General features: G+C 37.5%; 1 pseudogene; it reads right to left on the bottom strand.

The window, feature by feature from the left end:
• Positions 1–20333: 20333 nt before the first annotated feature.
• On the bottom strand, positions 20334–21380 carry LOC149161753 (5-methyltetrahydropteroyltriglutamate--homocysteine methyltransferase 2 pseudogene; annotated as a pseudogene).
• Between the last annotated feature and the right edge of the window lie 686 nt (positions 21381–22066).

Below are 22066 nucleotides of genomic sequence, written 5' to 3'. Positions count from 1 at the left end.
CCATGGGGATTTTGAGGAAGAGATCTATATGCAACAACCACAAGGATATGAGGTCAAATGGAAGGAGAAAGTAGTGTGCAGGTTGAAGAAGAGCTTGTATGGCTTAAAACAGGCTCCAAGGAAGTGGTATCTAAAATTTGACATGTTTCTGTCTGAACAAGGTTATACTATATGTCACTCGGATCATTGTGTTCATCTCAAAATGAAAAATGATGCCTGCTATATTATATTGTTATTATATGTAGCTGGCATGATTTTTGTAGGGTCTAACATGTAGGAAATAAATGTGCTCAAAATAAAATTGGAAAATTCATCTGCAATGAAAGATTTGGGTGTTGCAAAACAAATCCTTGGTATGATAATAACTAGAGACAGGAAAACTAAAAAATTAACATTGTCTCAATGTGAGTACATACAAAAGGCGTTGAAAAGATTTAATATGCAGAATGAAAAACCAGTTACTACAACTTTAGCTAGCCATTTCAGACTAAGTAAGGAGATGTGTACCAAGACTCTGGAAGAGATGGATTATATGTCTAAAGTTGCATATGCATCAGAAATTGCAAGCTTAATGTATGAAATAGTTTGCACAAGGCCTGATATTGCACATGCAGTGGGAGTTCTAAGTAGGTACCTGAACAATCCAAGAAAATAACACTGGATGGCAGTGAAGTGGATTCTCAGGCATTTGATAGGTACCACATATCAAGCATTATTCTTTGGCGGTTCAAATATTTCTCTATAGGGATATGTTGATGTAGATATGGCAGGTGATAGAGATAATAGGAGGAGCACCACAGAGTATTTGTTTACTGTAGGTGGAATAATTGTCAGTTGGGTTTCAAAATTACAGTGTTGTTGCACTGTCAATGATGGAACCAGAGTATGTTGCTGCTACAGAGGCTAGAAAGGAAATGATTTGGTTACCAAGTTTTTTGGATGAATTGGGTAAGAAGTGGGATTTGGGAAGGTTATATAGTGACATCCAGAGTGCCATTCATCTTGAAAATAACTCAACATTTCATTCCAAAACTAAACATATAAAACTCAAGTACCACTTCATATGGTCAGTGTTGGAAGATGGACAGTTGAAGCTGGAAAAGATACACACTAGCCAGAATCCTACAAATATGTTAACAAAATTTCTATCCAGGGAGAAACTGAGATTCTGCTTGGTCTCAATTGGTCTTCAAGTATGATGATGAAGATGAGAAACAACCAGGTCCAAAGTGTATTGATTTTCCAGGAAATGAAGTAGTAGTGGAGTTTCTATAATCAGTATCCAAGTGGGAGATTGTTGGCTGTGGAGCGTGATCATATTATTTATTCATACGTATCATTGCATTTGACACCAGTTCATAATGGGGTAGCAACACTGCTCATTTGTTTTCCGCTAGGGGGATTCACGGGGGGCAACAACCTTATAAAATATTGTAACTTCGTATTCAATCTAAGTCGTTCATTAGGCGAATGATTTAACGGTAGAAGTTATGTTTAACTTAGGGTTTTTTCTCTAGAAGGAAACCCCTCACTATATATGAGGGAATTGTATTGTGGCTATGTATATGTGTATTCTGAGCGAGAAAGAGATAGGAGATTGTGTGAGAGTGAAGAGGGATTTACAACGAATTTGTTGTAGGTTGTATCTCTTCATTTTGCTGGATAATATAAAAGGAAGGACTGATTGTTTCTCTGTGAAGATAGCCCAGATTGGGTAAACCACGTATATCTGTGTTGCCTTTGTTTTATGTATTTTCTGTGTTTATGTTTATGTAATATTTTATGTATTCCATTGCTCTGTAATATATAATATTCTAACAGCTGCGACTTTGTCTTATGTTTTGACAACTCATAACATGCTTCAATTTCCAAATAACTTCCCCAAGTGACTGAGCCTCATCATACTCAATCTGATCTCTAAATTCTAATGGTAATCCATTGACAAATCTTTGAAACTTAGCTTTTTCATCCTTAATATATAGTGCATACCTCAATAACTCCAGGAACTTGGTCATATACTCCTCATTTGTCATCAATCTCATCTTTAGCTCATAGAATTCATTGACTTTTCTATCGTAGTACCTTTCTAACAAATACTTCTTCCTAAAAAGTCTCTTGAATTCATGCCAACTCAACTCTTCTATCCTGATATCTCTGACCCACTTCACAACTTCCCACAATATGTTTGCTTTCCATTTGAGATTGAAGATAGCTATTTTGGCCTTCATGTTCTTTGTATACTGATGCAACTCAAAGAAATTCTTCATCCCACGTAACCATGATTCTACATCTTTCAGCTTCTTTAGATCTCCATCAAAAGCAGGTGGCTTTTCTTTCTTGAATTCATCCAGAAAATATCCACTTTCACTCCTCCTGTAAGGATGATGATGATGATGATCATAGTGCCTATCAGAACCATAACTAGAATAGAACATGCGTCCATCACCTATCCTATCTGGAGTATGCAATAATCTTCCATCTCTGATCATTTCATCCCTATCGACCTATCCCAACCATGAGACCTACTGCCAAATGCCCCATTACTCTTATCCTCCTTCCCATGGCTGATCTGACGCGGTCCATATCGATGCAATTCTGATAAACTCTGAAGGATTACTGCATTGACTTGTGCTTGTTTCTCCTATGCCTGAATGATCATGTCATTAATTGCTTTGCAACTCCTTATTTCTACCTTTAATCTTCTCAATGTATTTGCTAAGTCAGAAGAGTTCCCAACACCATGTTGCTCATCTGATCCATAGGGAGAGTCTTGTGAACTATAGTCTACCATCTTTCTAGTCATATTTGATCTTCTTCCCACAAGTATACCATGTCAGCTAAACCAAAACATAAACATAATCAACATACCTCAGTATACTTCAAGGAGGATATCTTGTCTGCAAGATCAACCAGATTAGCACAATGCATGTATAAACATAATCATATCATCATATAATCATCATTTCAACCATTATCCAATCATTAATGCATGACCATACCAACCACATACCATGACCTTGTGCATGACAACTACAACCATATCAATGTATTCATAAAAATATATAAGCACTAACATGCATATCCAATGCATCGCTGACATACACTCATGACGACAACATCCAACAATAACACCATCCACTTTCACATGGTAGCACCACTGCAACCATGACCAACACCATGCATACACAAAAAGTATATGGACTACAACCATAAGGAACACATATGCAACTGACATGAATGCATGACCAACACACATGGCCCACCCAGTCCAAGGGGTGAACCTTGCTCTAATGTGACTATGTAACAACCTCTTCCCACATTTACCTAAGATATCTAGTCCATTAGGGTAAAAATGTGACAAGTGGCTACTGTGATGTGACTCAAATCCCCATGTTCAGTTAGCGAAGTGGAACTGACAAAACTGAATGAAACTAACCTTCCACACATGCTACTGAACCTCTAGGATCCAACCAACCCTTCTAGGTGACCAAACCTTGAGGAAACTCAAATTTCCATTTATATAACTCCCTAGTTTATCCCTTTACAAGCCATACATGTGACTATAGGCCTCTAGTTGGTCCCATAGCAAGGGAAAGCCAACAACTATGGACTTCTACACATATTTCTATGCCAGCGATCATGGATTCTATGCCACTTTTTCAGGGGCATGACTCAAGCCACTGCCTAGAACTTCATGAAACTTTCAATGACTTGAATAGACCCCTACTAGCCATGATAGGCATTTCATCAAACATGTCACAAATATGCAATCTACAAGTCATAACAACAAATATGAGCATAGAGGTATCATACTTATCTAAGAATCACTAAGAAGCATTGATGCCTTATCAGAACTGATGAATTATCATCTATCAGGTCATATATTCATTATTCATTCATTTATCAACCAAAACATGATGAGAGCCATACATTATCACTGTCATAAAACATGTTCATGAACAACATATAACCAACAAAAATAACAAGGGTAAAACATCCATAAATACCACAGATGAACCAATACTTTACACATGAAATACCAAGGAGAAATAACTCTTGTTAATGAATGCATAAACCAACTAGGCTTGGGACTTCTACATACCACCCAACCATATATTGGTTGAACCAAATCTTTCTTTTAGCCAATCACCGCCATGCCATATTGCAAGCATGAATGTGGGACACATAACCAAAATCAACTAGGGGTTCCCAAGGCTAAACCACCTCACACTTATCAATATAACCAAGCTTTACCACAATCCCACTAGATCACTAGGCCATAAAAAAACATGGATGCCATCAGATTTATCCACCTACACTGCGAGGAATTTTTTTGTCTCAACCTCTTATCTTTACAGTGTATCCCCTCATTACCGGTCAAGGGATTCCTAGGCCTACGAGGTCTCCACCCTATGGGATTTAGCGTGTAACCTTCCATTACTAGTGAAGGGATTCCTAGGCCCAATCAAGGGTATTCACAACTAATATTTAGCGTGTATCCCGCCATTACTGGTCAAGGGATTCATAGGCTCAATCGAGGTTTTCACATCTAGGATTTACCATGTATCTCATCCCCGGATTCCTAGTCCATGTGAATAATCTTGAGACAACCCCACTCAGTTTCGAATCCATCTGACAATCCATATCAACCAAAAAATGAGAACCCCATCACACCATGATTATCCGGAAATGCCAAGGTAAGGCTGAAGAACACTGTCACACTTGGAAAAACCCATGCTAATGACATCAAGAGAATGAAGAACACACATGAATAACCATACACACCACATCTAGCAAAGAAATCACACATGAAAATCGATACCTGTAAGTAATCGCGTTGTAGCCGCTTGACCCTGCCCTTCCTTGCTTGATCTTTGCTTCCTCTTTTCCTTCTTTTCTTTCCTTGATCCAATGTTTAAGTGCAAACTCTAAGTGATCAAGTGTGGGAGAGAGATATTAGAGAGAGATCTCCAAACCTAAACTGAAAAAAGGTACCAACTGATCCTTAGAAGCCTTTTTATCAATGAGGCCTCTATTTTCTTCATTTTCCATTATTTTCAATCATTTTCCTCCTCACACGAAACCTATGACCTTTCACATTCCTTTTCCCCCAATTTCCATTATTTTCATAAATAAATTGCCAATTAATTCCACTTTACCTTTCCAAAGCCTTTTCCATTTCCTTTTCCAATTTATTTGCCCATAATAAACCAAATGAACACCCAAACTAGGATTTTTTGCCCAACATTAAGCTTGTAATAAGTGTCCCATGTGTGTAGTTATTATTTTGCCTTTATTAAATTTATTTACATCAAATTTTGACGAGGTTTGTTATAATGGATCTTAAATAATAGTCAATATTGATTATCCATATTATCTGTTGGGAACTCTTTTATTCTTTTATAGCCATCATAAGTGTTATGAGAGATGAACTATATCAAGACATGAAACTCTTTTTGAGTGTAAAAGTGCACCTTGATAGAATTGATTTCTATCTGAACTTGGTACATGAGAATCAAAATGGATCTTTGTTAGTCCTTAATAATGTTATTTATATTTATATGAATTTGACATCTTTATATATATAAATATTCTTATTTAAATTTTATTAAAATCTTGATATGTATATGTGTTTTTGCCATTTTTCTTTGACATATTTTATAAAAAAATTAATTTAATTTTGTAATGTGAAATGCATTTTATTGATATACATAAACAAAGAGATAATCTAGAAAAACAATTTATTGTAAGCATTAAGTTTTTATATGTTTTTTAATTAAATTTAAATATAAATTTCTAAAATAAAATGGTTATGAACATGAATCATTATTTCATGTACATGGTAAAATAGATCTTTATATATATATGATTTCATTGAGAGTTGTATTTTACATCCTAGTATGAGGGACATGTATACTTCTTCCATGCATAAACTCAACTTGATTAAAAAACAAAAAAAATTATATATATAAAAACAATGTCAACTATAGAGAAAAGAAAAAATGAATATACATATTTGTTTATCTCTATTAAAATCATTATAAAACATGAATAGTTGAATTCTCACTATGCTCACTCAATTGGTTGTTGTTATTAAAACCAAATATGAAGGAGATGTAGTAAAAATATTTTTCTCACACTCAGCTATAAATAATATATTTCAATGCCCATGTAAAGTAACATAATTTTATATCAATTTTAGAGAGAGATAAATTAATCAAATCTTAAGAACAATCTTATATTACCAAAGAGATTTCAAGGCATTGAATCCATTTATATATTTAAAAAGGAAATTTAAATAATAAAAAAATTATAATCATTGATATATGTATATATGTGTGTGTGTGTGTGCGCGCACGTTGGGAAACAATGATAATACTAAGAGGGGGCTGGATAAGTATTAAGGCTAATTTTTACTTCTTTATGCCACTTTACTTTTCTTATTTAAACTTGACATCCAACCGTATAACCAGAAACAATATGTCATATGGTGTTATACAAACCAGCTCACAAAAAGATAGAAAAGATAGATGAACGCCTTATAATTCAGCCTCTTTGAGGGGGTAACCTCCTTTACATTAGACAAATGAACAATTATTGGATGATACAAATGACAAGACCTCCTTTCTATATATAGGAGTCTAAGGGGTCATAATATAATCAGAGCCGACATAACAATAATAATGTAATGGCACAATAATAACTATAATGGGTTTCTATGGGGCACAATAATAACAACATGGGGACTACATGGGTACAACAATATAATAAGGGGGTTGTACTAATAACAATAAGGGGTTACACTAGTAGTATAGGTGCCTAACATTCCCCTCTCCTTCAAAAAGTGTTGTCTTCAATGCTTCAGTAGTTCTTGATGCTTCTGTATAAAATCCTTGTCCTCCCATGTGGAATATTTAGCAGGTAATTTCTCCCACTTGATGAGATACTATGAAATCGATTGATTTCGTTGCTTTCGTCTTCTTGTTTCTGTGACTGCTCCAGGTTCCAATATAATTCTTCCTTCCTTTTCAAGTTCTGGAAATATTGTTTGAATTGAGATCTTCTACAACTTTTGAATGAGTGGACACACTTCTTCGTTCTTCTTCCATTCATCCCTTGCTTCATTTATCCAATCTAGTTGGATAATAGAAATACCACAAAAAAATGCTTCCACATCCTCATCCTTTCTTGAGAGTGCATATGCAACAAAATGTTGCTTCCCTTTTCTGTAGATGATGTCAAAGTCATAATCCAACATATTTGTGACCCATTTTTTCTATTCTTCTAAAGATAATATTTGTTGTAAAAAGTATTTAAGACTATCATGATCCATTTTTACCTTGAAGTGTCTTCCCATTGGGTAAGGTCGTCATTTCTTAAGTGCATGCAGTATTGTCAACATTTCCTTCTCATAAATAGCTTGCTTGAGAGGTAGCTGTAAAAATACCCAATCACCTACATCAAAACTTTTTTCACTGCAATGTTGATCTTCTTGTTGTTTCATTTGATTATGCACCAAAGTGGTGTTATCATTTAAAAGTTGGAGAAATTGTTGTTGATGCTCGATGTGATCTTTCACTGCTTGAATCTTTTTCTTCTTGATATGTCCTTCTATCTTGAGAGTTTGAGGAGTGGTAATTTCTTCCAGTGCATTACAAGATATGGTCAGATTCATTTCTTGATGCTCTATGTGATCTTTCACTTCTTGAACATTTTTCTTCTTGATATGTCCTTCTATCTTAAGAGTTTGAGGAGTAGTAATTCTTTCCAATGCTTTACAAGATATGGTTGGATTCATTTCTTCTTTCTCTCGGCTTGGTTCCTGGTGTCTATCATCTTATTTTGACATTTCTTGATCCTTTTATTCCTCCTCTCCACAAACGATGTAAAATAATTTCTTCTCAGCATACTTATGGCCTTTAATGTATTTGTTATCACAATTGTAACAAAGCCCTTTTTCTCTTTTTTCTTCCAATTGTTGTGGTGTAACCCTTGTAGGTTGTGGAAGGCTAGAAGAAACAACACTTCCATATTTATAGTTGTGAGGGGTAGACCTCCTTGTTGCTATAATTTTGCTTTCCACTTTGTTACAAAGCCCTTTTGCTCTTTTTTCTTCCAATTGTTGTGGTGTTTCTCTAAAGAAGGTGTTTCTCTTCGTATTCTCATAATGTGCTATCATTTCCTCCATGAAAATTGACCACGCAACAAGTTGTTTATGAGAACAAAGCCCTTTATACCATAAAAATTGATCCGGTTATAAATATGAAGATGCAATACGTACCTTTTGTAACAGTTGCACCTCATGTAGATCAAAATATTGCTCCATCTGTAGTATCCAATTTACTGGATCCTTGCCATCAAACTTCCTCATATCGCCTTTTCTTGATTTTAGGAGCTCGATCTTGAAACGATTGAAACTCTGTAATTTTGGATCTTCCAGTTCTGAAATTACGACCTGCAGTAGCCCTCCATGTCCTTTTTCCAATGCCGTTAGTCTGATCGAAATTGGATTCTCCAGGAAAGAGTTATGCATAATCTCCCAAGATGACCTGATTATATACCATTTCAGAAGAGCAAACTTGTATGAAGTGCCCCGTATCACTGTTTTTACCTTCGGATTTGAAAAATATATACAGAATACTACAGTCCGTGCTCTTTTTGAAACTTCTTACGAAATTTCAATCTGATGCTCAGAGAGACAGTTATGACGATTTTCCCTAGGTCACTTGTTTGGGATTTAATTCACGAGTCTGAAAAAACCCTAACTTCCTCAGGTTATATCTCCACAAATATAGAGAGATAGGATCTAAAATTATGACTGGAGCTTCAGTGCAGTTTCTTCTCACCTTGGTTGTTTTTTTAGCTTCTGAAACATCACAAAGCAAAAGTTATAGCGAAAATTCCACGATGACCTGTTTGGAGCAATGAAACCCTAGAATCCAAAGCTCTAATACCAAATGTTATGAAACCAACTCACAAAAATATAGAAAATATAGATGAACGCCTTATAATTTAGCCTCTTCGATGGGTCAACCTCCTTTACATTACACAAATGAACAATTATTAGATGATACAAACGACAAGGCCTCCTTTCTATATATAGGAGTCTAAGGGGTCATAATATAATAAGAGCAGACATAAAAATAATAATGTAAGGGCACAATAATAAATATAATGGTTTTCTATGGGGCAAAATAATAAGAATATGGGGACTACATGGGTACAACAATTTAATGAGGGGGTTGTACTAATAATAATAAGGGGTTACACTAGTAGTATAGGTGCCTAACACATGGCAACAACATAAACTCAACACACAAGCAAACAAACCATAAGCATCATACACATAGACACAAGTTTTTTCAAGTGGAAACCCTTTCAGGAAAAAAACACAAAGCTTGTTGTTGTTATTGATGTAGATTAAGAGAACCCACTCTATTACATCAATCTCTTCCTATGAGAACCCACTCATAGGAAGCACTAACTCTTTTTGATTTTTTTTCTAGCACTACCTCCCTATGTTTGTAGACACCTGTCCAGCTTACGAGAAGCACCATATGAGGCACCTAACCCATGGATTTGTTGAAAGAACCAACTTGCAGGAGGCATAGACCCCCAAGCCTTCCCAAGATTCACTGGAGATGGAAGCACCAACTTCCTAATTGTAGGCACCAACCCACACTCAAATAAGAACTAGTTGTTCTCTTTAGATCGGAAGAAACTCTTCCTGATAACAAATTTTTATCCCATTTCACTTTGTTTCACTTTGCAACTCTCTACAAAACTCTTTAGCAACCCTCTGATATGCTCAATAACAATCACTCTCAGGCCTCTTCTCTCTGCTCTTAATAGCAGTCACTCTACACGTGCTCTGCTCTTTGCCTCTTGATTTCCACAACACAGGCTCAGCTCTTAGGCTTATGCTCTCAAAGGCACATGCTCATCCTTACTGACACAACATAGGAACTTCAACCTTTAACATAGAGGACAGGGATTCTTGGACTAATGCATAGAGTGCTGCTCTTGGGGTCTCTTTTCTTCTGCTAAGACATTATCGACCTTTACACATAGAGCTGGCTCTCACTTAGCCTCTCATAGTAGTACACTTACTCATTTCTCTTTCCTTTGGGCTCTATAGAAACAATATTTCTTTCCCCTTCATTGCTCATCAGAGCTACTAGTTTTTGTTCCTTTTTTTTCTCCCCGATCGATGTTTTCACTTTGTTCTCATTTAGCATTGTGTGTTGTACCTCTATGTGGATTTCACTCTATTTTTTACATTAGCCTTGGTCTCTCCCATTGTATTCATTGAGAATGGGCACTTGACTGACATTATCCTCCATACTGAGATTTAATTATCAATCCACTACACACTCAAAACAAGCACAATCCTCTCTGTCTGCCACTCTTACATTACTGAGGCTCCCCATGTTGAGAATTTAATCTTAGTCCACCTCCATACTCCATTGAGACTCTCCATTACTCTACATGGCTTATAGAGCTTGTCGGTACTCTAGCATGGCACCTTTGTACTTAGGCATGGTCTTTCTATGGACCATTATCTTTGTTACCTTGTTCTCAGAGATCTTTAACAGTCAACCTCCATCTTGAGACTAAAAATTTGTTCCACATTCACTCCTGTAGCTCCCGACCCATATTCCATAAATAAACCTTTGTACTACTACATTATTAGAGGATTTACACCATAGAGAACCATCAAATCTTTTCCTATATCAAAACTTTATTTACAAATAAGCATGTGAAACCAACGAATTTCGATCATTCTTAGCCCATTTTGTTCTAGCCCCTTTTTCAAATTTCCCTTCATAGGACCAAGGGCGGTGATTAAGTGCTAAGTCTTGAGGCGCTAACTCATTCAATGACATGTAGGGATCCTTTTTCATTGTTTTAGGCTCTACACCTTTGATCATGTGTTTATTTCATCGCCAATGTTAAACACTATTAGAGACCCCTTATCAGAATTTTTCAGTTGTGTCACATATGCCAACAACCATACATCATCATTCACTGATCTCTGATTTCCTATCTACATGTTGCTTAGCCCTTGCCACACATTTCTCACCACAGGAATGAAGGTTGTGACTAGTCACTTAGCCTTAATGCGTGCTTAAGCTTTTAGACTATCGTCGAGGGTTGCACTCCCTTTGTTATGCACCATTCCCTTGGTTTTCTGAGTTTCTCCTAGACCATGCACTAGCCTCATATAGAGCACCCTTATTGTAGTTTCCCATTTTGTAACCAATGTGCCAACAACCAAAAATCTCTGATTGTTGATTGTCAATGGCCCTCTATGTTTGGACCTAACCCTTCATTCTTTGACTCTTCACGACCACGTGCCAACGCTTATATCAAAGCCCCTTAAATGGCGATTCACCAAGGTGGCCAATGAGCCAACCATTGCAAACCTTCGATTGCTGATTTCCAAAGTGATTTCATCTCATGCCACATGGCATCTACTGATTAGTGACACGTGTCACTTAGATATGGACCATTAGGCTATTCAAAACATTGAAACTTCTTACGACGTGTCCCTTCGCACCATGATGTCATGATGATGTAAGCGGTCACATGTCCCTTATTGTAAATATTCGATTCCTTCCACTTGTCTTGATTAGAGCTCCTCCAATGTTGCCTTTTGTCCTTATCATAGCCAACAAAATCCCACCACTTTTCCTTGTCGAAGCTCTTCACTAACTTCCATGTGTCTTTATCAGACACAATCAGATGCCTCCACGTGTCCTCCTTGAGGAGAGAAAAAGAGGCCCACCATGCCTGGTTTTGCAGAAATTTTATTTGTAAGTTTCCTTTATGGATCTCCTGAAAATTTAGCACTAGTGGCTCAAATCTTGATGTTTTTCTATTTTTTGTATTGATGCCATCCACCCAGGATCATTGATTGCGATTCACAGGACCTCTAATATGCGATTCACCGAGATCTCTGATCTCTGATTTTGTTGCACCTCCATTTGTCAATTGTCGAGATGGCTTGGCCTCTGATCTTCGATCTCCAATCTCACTGATTGTCGGGACCTCTGATTGTCGATACCTGTGATATGTACGATTCTTCCCTACTTAAGGCTTTATCCCCTTGAGCTTCAACATGTCATATCGTTTGACCCACAAGTCCATTTCTAGACTTCCACATATCATTGGAAAGCTCTTCTAGTGCACTTTCCAATGGAAGGGGCCTGATTAGACATTGTTACCATCTAATACCTAAAAATATAGCTCCAACCTGACTACCAATATTCTTCTCCTAAACTCTCCTGTTAGTTAGGAATCACATCTACAATATTTCCTTAGCTTGAGGCCTACAGCTCCCATGGACTTCCATCCTGGGCCATCACTATAATCATGATTTTATGGGTTTTCCAATAAGCTTGCTACTATGATGATTGTCTACATGAAGCCTACAACTACCATGATATTCTTCCTAGGCCATCACTACCAGAATCTACTGCCACAAGCAACCAATATTGTCTGGTTGACATCAATTCCAACACCCCTTCCTACTGTTAGGCACTGCCAACTTCCCAACACATCTCCCCAGCATGACTGTTGAAATCAAATGCCAACATACTTGCAGATGCCCTCACTAGGCCACTGGCCATCCACACAATGCCAATTGTCCAACAATCTCCCCCTTTGGCATTGATGGCAACACACCATATTCTTCTCTTCCAAGTGATGGCCAAACCTCAAGCTGATTCCACGCATCTCATGGCATGAGACACCAATGACCTTGTTTCCATCACAAATTCTTCACAACTTTTCTCCCCGTTTGACATCAATGGTAAGGGGCTACAAGCTGTCTTTCTCTCCCCATGCTCTCACTAACTGTGAGGACCAAAGTCTAGCTATCAGGATGTGCATTATACCTCACATACCTCTCTTCTAGGGTTGCTTTTGCTACTGATCCATAAACTGGGAAAATGTGATATGCTCCCCTTGAACATATATTACCTCTAATTTGTCCTTCCAATTTTGGACACCTTATGGCTGTTGGCTTAGCACTCTATCCACCAATGCATTTTTTGTATCAAAAATATTGATATCCATTAAACTACACATGGTATTTCTACTACTACAAATACCAAGTTATAATGATGCATTTTGTCTTGCCCTTATTTGCTGTTACTTCTGCTTCTGAGACTGATCACATTCTTGAGCATCTCCACTTCTCCCCTTGAGATCATTCTCATACTATGGCGACTACTTCACAACTCATACCAATTGCATCAAAAGAAATGATACAAGTGGAACACTGTACCAGGAAAACTCTATTATTTCTTTTCTCAGAAAGAAATGTCCATTTACACACATGGTTACTCAACATGAGCCCATTACAACCAATTGACATATCTATACCAATTGAGGGTTAAGGGACATGAAAAAGCATACACCAATTGTGTTTCATGAACACAAGACTGCTATACATTATATGCTTACAACTTAAATGAAATAAGAGTGTTTCATCAAAGATGAAAACCTTTCCTTTTCTCAACAATCTTCCTTTATGAGGGTGTCCATTGTTGCCTACTACTTCTTTTACAAAGCAGCTCCCCCTGAGCCAATGCTCCTTGATCTCTTGCAAATATTATTTGCCTTTGTGTGGGACTAATCTTATGGACCTCACATGAATGTGAGATTCCTATCATTCCACACATTGACTACAACCCATCTTCTTCTCACAAAAAAAGATATCGTTGTGTCCTCCTCATGCTAGTTGCACTCCTCCTTCATCAATTAGATGTGCCATACTATTCATATTCATGGCCTCCTACATATGACTTACTTGACCTCCCTTGAGGCCCTTATCTTCCTTTACTTAAGAGAAACAGAGGATCTACTCCCACTGAATAGATCATCCTCTTTCTTCCTTGAGAACCTTAAAGGTCGAGTTCTGAACGTATAAGCATTCCATTTTTGTTTCTTCTTCACCCTTGTTTGGGTCTTCTCTCGGCTGCACTTGTGTAGAGGAAAATTTCCTTTAAACTCTTCTTTCTTAACCTAGATCTACTTGGAGCCTCTCCTCCTTTCAAAAGGGACTACTACAAGGGTAGGAGGATCACTCTTTTGACTTCTTCCTCCTCTATGCACCTTTCTCTGTTGACATAGAGCATTAAAGACATATGAGTATCTTTCAACTCTGTTCATTCTCCTTGTCTTAAAATACTGAGCTGCTACATTCACATGCACATGCTGAGAAGCATTCTGTTTCTTCTCATTTCTGCAGTAAAATCTCTTGTGCCTGAGATTTCCACTTTTGGAGCATTCAACATGGCTTAATACTGGGCAGAGGAGTTACCCTTTTTGAAAACTCTTTTTTCAAAACTCCTCTCATGGTAAGCTTGCCTACTTCTAGCCTTATTATGCAATCTTGGGTTGTTTCTACCTAGGACATTTTGTTTCCTTGCATGCCACCTATAGTCTATGGCTTTATGTCCATAATTATTGCAAGAAAAACAAAAACCATAAAAAGGCCTTTGTTGACAAAAGTTACCTTTTCTCTGAAGGTTCTGTTGTTGAGAAGGATAGGTCCTTTGTTGGATCCTCATGTTCCTTCTATGATAGTTTGTATTACAGTCTTGCACTCTTCCTTGTAGTTGCCTTGCCCTCTTCTTCTCCTCTTGTTGTTGTTGCTACTTGGGCTTCTATTGCACTTGCTACTGTTGTTGCTTCTTCTTCTGTTGTTGTTTTTGCTTTCCTTGTTGTTGTTGTTGTCCAACAACCTTTCTTTCCTTTTTGTTGGAACCTTCAAGCTTCTGATAATGAGACAACTCTTTTTTTGACTTCTCTAAGTCATGTCTTAATGAGACTAACTCATTTTGTAGCCCCCACAACAAGCTTCATTTTCACTCAAATGATGGGTTAACATTCCAATTAGTCTACTAGACTCTTCTTGTTGAGAATTTATTTCAACTAATGATTTTCTAAACTTTCCATTCTCAAGCTCATAGGCTTTTGGTTTCTCCTCTTTCTAGAGAATTTCCTCTGATAGGTACTTGACCTCCCTTAGAGCTGAGGACAACGTATTTCTAGAAAATATCATTTCATTTGGATCCTTTTGTTCACCACTAGAGGTGTTAGCTTCTGAGAAGCAAGGTATCGCTTCTGAGACTTCTTCCTCATCAGTAGAAATGTGATTACAAACAAAATTTCCCCGTTCTGGTTCATTTCTAGAGAAACAGGGCTCCTCAACCTCTACTTAACCCTCATGGATATCCCCACCACAGATACATTGCAGTATATTCAACACTTCCTTTTCTGACTCATGATGCCTTACTTCATTGGCATATGACTTAGATAGCCCTCTTAGGATGACCTCCTTGCCTTTCTCATTGTTTTCTCCATTCAAAACAGAGAGCCATATATCACCATCTAGGGACATCAAGTAGGATTCCATTCTAACCTTCCAGATTTCATACCAGAGCTCATGGCATGATCTATCTAAGAAAGGAACTTCTTCTACTACCAGAAAAACTCCATTATCTATTGTTTCCCTTTGATCTAACTTCTAGCAGTTAAGATATTTCTAAAGTAACTTGGCTCTGATACCAATTGTTTGGAAACAATGATAATGTTGAGAGGGGGGTGAATTGGTATTAAGGCTAATTTTAACTTCTTTATGCCAGTTTAATTTTCTTATTTAAACTTGGCATTGAGCCATATAACTGATAGCAGTATGTAATATGGCAGTAGCATAAACTCAACATACAAGAAAAAAAATCATAAGCATCATACACATAGACACAAGGTTTTTCATGTGGAAACCCTTTCGAGAAAAAACCACAAAGATTTTTGTTGTTATTGATGTAAATTAACAACACCTACTCTATTACATAAATCCATTTTTATGAGCACCCACTCACAAGAAGCACCAACTACCTTTGATTTGTTTTCTAGCACAAACTCCCTTTGCTTGTAGACATCAATCCATCTTACCATAAGCACCATATGAGGCACCAGTCTCATGGATTCTTTGCGAGCACAAACTTTCAGCTCCTTGGATTTATGCAAGCACCAGCTTGCAGGAGGCAACTACCCCCAAGCCTTCCCAAGCTCCACTAGAGATGGAAGAATCAACTTCCTAATTGTAGGCACCAACCCACACTCAAATAAGAACTAGTTTTTCTCTGTAGTTTGGCAAAAACTCTACCTGATAACATATTTTGATCCAAGCTCAATTTTTTCACTTTGCAGCTCTATGCATCACTCTTCAAAAACTCTTTGATCTATTCAAAAACTATCATTCTCATCCCTTTGTTCTCTGCTCTCAACAATAGTCACTCTGCTCTCTACCTCTTGCTTTCCACAACACAGGTTTAGCTTTTAGCCTTGCTTCACATTGCACATTGTCATCTCTCGGGCTTATGCTCTTAAAAGCACACACTCAACCTTACTCACACAACGCAGGCACTTCAACCTTTAACATAGAGCGCAGGCACATTCGGCCTAACAAACAGAGTGTTGCTCTTGGAGTCTCTTATCTTCTACTAAGACATTGTCAGCCTTTACACGCAGAATTGGATCTTACTTAGCCTCTCACATCAGTGCACTTACTCATAGCTCTTTCCTCTTGGCTCTATGGTAACAATATTTTTTCCCCTTCATTTCTCATTAGAGCTCTTGGGTTTTTTCCCTTTGTTTTCTCCTTGACCGATCGATGGCCCTACACTTTATCGTCTGCATTGATCTTGGTCTCTACCATTGTATTCATTGAGAATGGGAACCTGATTGACATTCTCCTCTATACTGAGATTTAATTCTCCATCCACTACACACTCAAACCAAGCACAATCCTCTCTATCTACCACTCTTACATTACTAAGGCTCTCCATGTTGAGAATTTAATCTTAGTCCACCTCCACACTCCAGTGAGACTCTCCATGCCTTACATGGCTTATAGAGCTTGTCAGTACTCCATCATGACACATTTGTACTTAGTCATGGTATTTCTATGGACCGTTATGCTTGTTACCTTGTTCTCAGAGATCTTTGGCAGTCGACCTCCATGTTGTGACTACACATTTGTTCCACATTCACTCCTATAGTTTCCGACCCATATTTCATCAATACACCTTTGTACTAATGCATTATCAGAGGATTTACACTATATAGCACCATCAAATATTTTCCTCTATCGAAACTTTATTTACAAACAAGCATGTGTGTTGGGCAATTTATTCGGCTTAAATTTCTGCATTAAATTATCAACCAGGGAAACTCGTAAGCTTGTGATGGTGCCAGCAATATATATGCAGGAGTAGGCAACTAACTCTATGTCTAGTTAAATTATTTATGATTCAGTATAATATGCAAGGGATGAGGCTCCTAACTAAGGAGGTCTTGGTTGTCCTTCCCTACAGTATCATAGAGAAATCATTGATTATATAAAACTAGAAACTTGAAATGAAGACAAGAGGATGAACTTTAATTGTTGTTCAGATTCAAAGAGAGAGAAAGACTAACTTAGTCTCTTGATTGTCCTCTCATGTACTAATCCAAACTAAAATAAGATTCATTCATAAGCATAAGAAATGAAATGACTTGAAACATAAAAGCAAAAGAATGAATTTCAATTATCATGCAAATCAAATAGAGAGAGAGAGAGCCTAACTTAGACCCTTGGTTATCCTCTCATATGCTGATAAGATTCTAATTTAAAACTCATTCATCAATCCCAAACAAATCCTCAAATATCTAAGCAATTAAATGAAATAAGATCTAATATGAAATAACATGTTCCTTTGATCCTTCTAGAGTGAGCTCAATTCTCCTAAGAACAAAGTAACAAGCTATTCCATATACTACATTAAGGCAACTTATATCTAAAACTACATAATGGAAATGTATGTACAACTTATATCTATAACTACATAATGGAAATATATGCAAAATGAAGCTTTATTCTATTCCATCATAAGTTGGATACAATGCTCCAAGAGTCCTCTCTTTGGAATGGAGGAGGTACTCCTATTTATACAATGGGATGAGATAACAAACTCATAATGATGATCCACTAATCTCTCTTTAGTTCCATACATTTCTCAACCATCTAGACACATAACCCTATCCTCCATGATCTGCTCCATGAGGTCCATGATCTTCTCCATGAAATCATGATCTTTTCCATGAGGCTTATCTTATCAAATTCGAATTTGATCATTCAAGGCCACATAAAGATGCCCTGGAAGCTTCCTTTGTACCTACACATGTCAACAAACTCATTCTAATTGTTAGGTATAAGTATAAGCATATTATTTTCTAAAGTTTAGCCATAAATCCACTTAAAAATGTTAAGAATTAATAAACTTTCGAAATGCATAGTTATGACCCAATAATGAGGTAAATGTAATGATGTGGAGGTGGAATGGAGGTGACATGAAGGTAAAATGTGAAGATATGGGTGAATAATGGAGTGAAAATAGGGACTATTTTGAGGCCCAACATCTCCCCCAAACTGAAGGTATTGTATGTCCTCATGCAATCTATTACATTACTTCTTGGTAGTTGAGCTTTGGCTTAAACTCTGCATGATATCAGTTACTTAACTTTTGCAAAGCGTTATTTTGATGAACTACAATTTGGTTGGTTCTTGTGTTTCATCCATATTTTGTTTGTTGCATTCAATGTATGATCTTTGCATATTGATAATGTGATTTTTATTGCAGAGTATTTTTGTTGGAATGCATCATGGTTGGTTCTTGTGTAAGAACCATGATTGTATTGGCATCCTATTAACTTTTAAATACTTTTGTCAAAGCCATTTGTATGCTCATGTAATAGTGAATATATTTTGAAGGTAAGTGGGGTTAAGTGGAGTTGTGATATATGAATGTGGATGTTATATGATATATGACAAAGTATGTATGCAAATGTATCCTTCCCCTTAAATGGATGGTTTGGGTAGTTATGTGAAATGGGGAAAGGAAGTGAAGTTTTTCCAAAAAATATTATTCTAACTTTTCAAGGAATTTAATGGTTAAAAGTTAGAAAATATCATACCTTAACTTACCCTTCCAAAAATAGATGAGAGTCGTGCACGTGTGGCTACAAAAACTGTTGTTCGTAGTCTTCCTTACTTGGTTGGGAAAATGGTGGATAAATCATGCATGTTCAGCTGCCACAATTCGGCTTTGAAGCTCCTTCTTCAAGTTGTGGATGAAAGATGGATCTGTATTGTCGTATCGGCTACTGGATGATGAATCCAATGAGTCTTCTAAATATGGCTGAAAATCTATAAGGCTTGGAAGGTATACAAAATATATAAGTTACATTTCCCTCCTAGCCTTATTGATTGACTTGTCCTCAAGTGATGACAAACTGAAAAACAATGAAAAGAAATTGGTTTCATCTGCTACAAAATATGGGTCTTCAAGTCTTCAACGCTCGATGGCACAAATCTTACTATGTGATTAAATATGTCGATGTGAACATAGCAAGAAGTTGTTGACTTAGTGGCCGTTAATGAATGCCCCTAGCCAACACAAGAGCTCCCACCATTGATTCTAATGGGAGTCAGGATGCCTAACACATCTTTGTAGATACAAATAAATTTGTCGTGGTCGAGTCACCTACAAGATCCAACGAACAAGGGATATTAATGTACTCCCATTGTTCATTGGCAAGAGTACTTGCCATTAAGGCATGCAAGCCTCTAGGTGTTTGTTCAATGATACTTAGACTCTAGGACTTTGACTCAAGCAGGGTTTTATTAGCGGAAATGAAGGGGAATGGTAATGACAAGGAAAATGCATGTAAGGAAATGCATGATGTATGAATAAGAACTCTTGCTGTGAAAAATGTATATGGAAATGTCATGCTTACAATTGGTGGAATTCAAAATCTTTTTCAGAAAGGGAGGTGGAAGGTAGTGGTTGTGGAGATGGATTTGTCTTCAGAAGTTTTCATGAATTTAGTCTTTGGAAGACTAATTGTCGTCATAATGCAATCTCCTTAATGATCACTTTGTTATCCTGTAACCTGTAAAAAAAACTTGGCAGAAAGAAAACATTAGTTTGTTCAAGAAGAATTGTGCATTTCCTTCATGATTCTTACGCAAAAATTTCATACCAAATAAAACAGATTTAAGAAAAGTCAAAGTGTTGAAAGTAAGTCAATTCATGATATCAATTTCAATCCATTCTTAAAGACAACCATGAAAAATAATACTCCATGTTAGCGGACATTCTGGATAGAGAAATGTGGCTCAAAAGCCTGCCCTGAGAGCACTCAGCCACATCAACTACTTATGAGAATGAAAATAAGAAACTTAACAGTTATTTATGAAAAGAAAAAAAAATAAAAACTCCAACACTCATAGTACTTGAAGATAGCTGGGATGGCCTCACTTTGCACTGGCCAACTGAGCTCGCAGCAATTTGGCAGCTGCAACCACGTTGGTCAGGGCAGGAATGACCTCGGTGTACTTCCTGGTCTTCAGACCACAATCAGGGTTAACCCATAGAATGTTTGTTTCGAGCACAACAAGTATCTTGCTGATACGATCTACAATTTCTTCTATGCTTGGAATGCGAGGAGAGTGAATGTCATAGACACCAGGGCCAATTCCAGCACCATATTTCACACCCTCTCAGAAAACTGAGAGAAGTTTCTCATTGGAACGAGAATTCTCAATGGTGATTACATCGGCATCCATATCAATGATTGAATGAATAATATTAATGATCTGATTTGTATCTTTCACACCACAGTTAGTGATGCGGAATCCGTGTACAACCCAATCCAGGTAATAAGCATGTTCAGCCTTGCACAGAGGCAATCCTTCTCTAAGAGCAGCCTCATCAATTTAAATAACCTGAATTCCACCCGCTTCCAAATCTTCCACCTCATCCTTGATGGCCAAGGCAATTTGCATGCAAGTTTCAGATCTTGGTTGATCATTTCTAACAAAGGACCAGTTCAAAATTGTCACTGGGCCAGTGAGCATTCCCTTCATGGGTCGAGCAGTCATGCTCTGAGCCATCTGGGGCTGAATTGCAAGGCAGCGTTGGTCCGAAGCTGCCGCATCACACTGCCGAAGTCCCCAGCCAGATGAAATCTCCACCGCTGTCCTCAATTCGTAACCGAAACCACTATGCCCTTCATTAATAAAACAAAAAGCACCGAGGCTAACCTTTCATGCAAATAATTTACTGAAATACACAATTGTCACCACTGTTTGCAACTTTGATCATAAGAAATACAAATACGCATGGTTTCAGAGACAAGGCGCTAACGATGTGAATGCCGATGCCAAGCCCGGAGTCAGGAGTTCGAGACCCCACGAAACCTTGCAGGCCCAGAAATAGCAGCCCAGACTTTGATTTGTGTAGAATCCGTCGCCTGTCTATCATGTAATCGGCATGCAAATTGAATACAAGCAATTTCTCAGCAACTACTCCATGGATTTAGCTTGTATAGAAGGCCACCTCAACCGAATTCCTTAATGCCCGCTCTGGATTTTCAACCAGCTTTTCTCCAGCAATTAAATGCTTTGAATCGGTTGCGGTTTATGGCAAGAAAGAGCGCCGGAGCGGTCGGCAATGGATTCCTCACATTTTTGGAGTCGGATTTGGGTTTTTGGCTTGGAGTTTTAGTTGGACATGGTGGATTTTTTTTGATGTGGATGCGGCGGTTTCGAAAAATTGTTATACGTGGCTCGAATTTGCTTAGTGCAGGTTGGGAACACTCTTATCTTACTGCAAAGTTGTTCCCCACATGCATCAACTGAATCGGAGCCGCTGGTAATTGGATTGGACGAACCTGGAGGGGATGAATAGAATGGAGATCGGGTAGCAAATCTTTGGTTTCAACAGAGTTAGCCCTCAATTGTTCACCAATGACCCACAAATCATCAGATACCAGTAGTTTGTCATACAAAGCAGCTATCCCTAGATCACCCTTTGCGAAAACCATTTCTACTAGATCAATTGTAACCCAAAAGAATGGCCATTCATTGTACATTTGCTACAGCATATGGAGATTTCTTATATCCTTCATGCTTGAATGCTCCACCAAATCCTAGCCAAACAGGAAGATG

This window comes from Pinus tabuliformis, chromosome 5_2 (genome assembly GCF_031772625.1).
Source record: "Pinus tabuliformis cultivar Carrire ecotype Pingquan chromosome 5_2, CPIR1, whole genome shotgun sequence".
NCBI lineage: Eukaryota > Viridiplantae > Streptophyta > Pinopsida > Pinales > Pinaceae > Pinus > Pinus tabuliformis.
The sequence above is the reverse complement of the archived record's forward strand: the minus strand, read 5'-3'. Positions and strand labels throughout refer to the sequence as shown.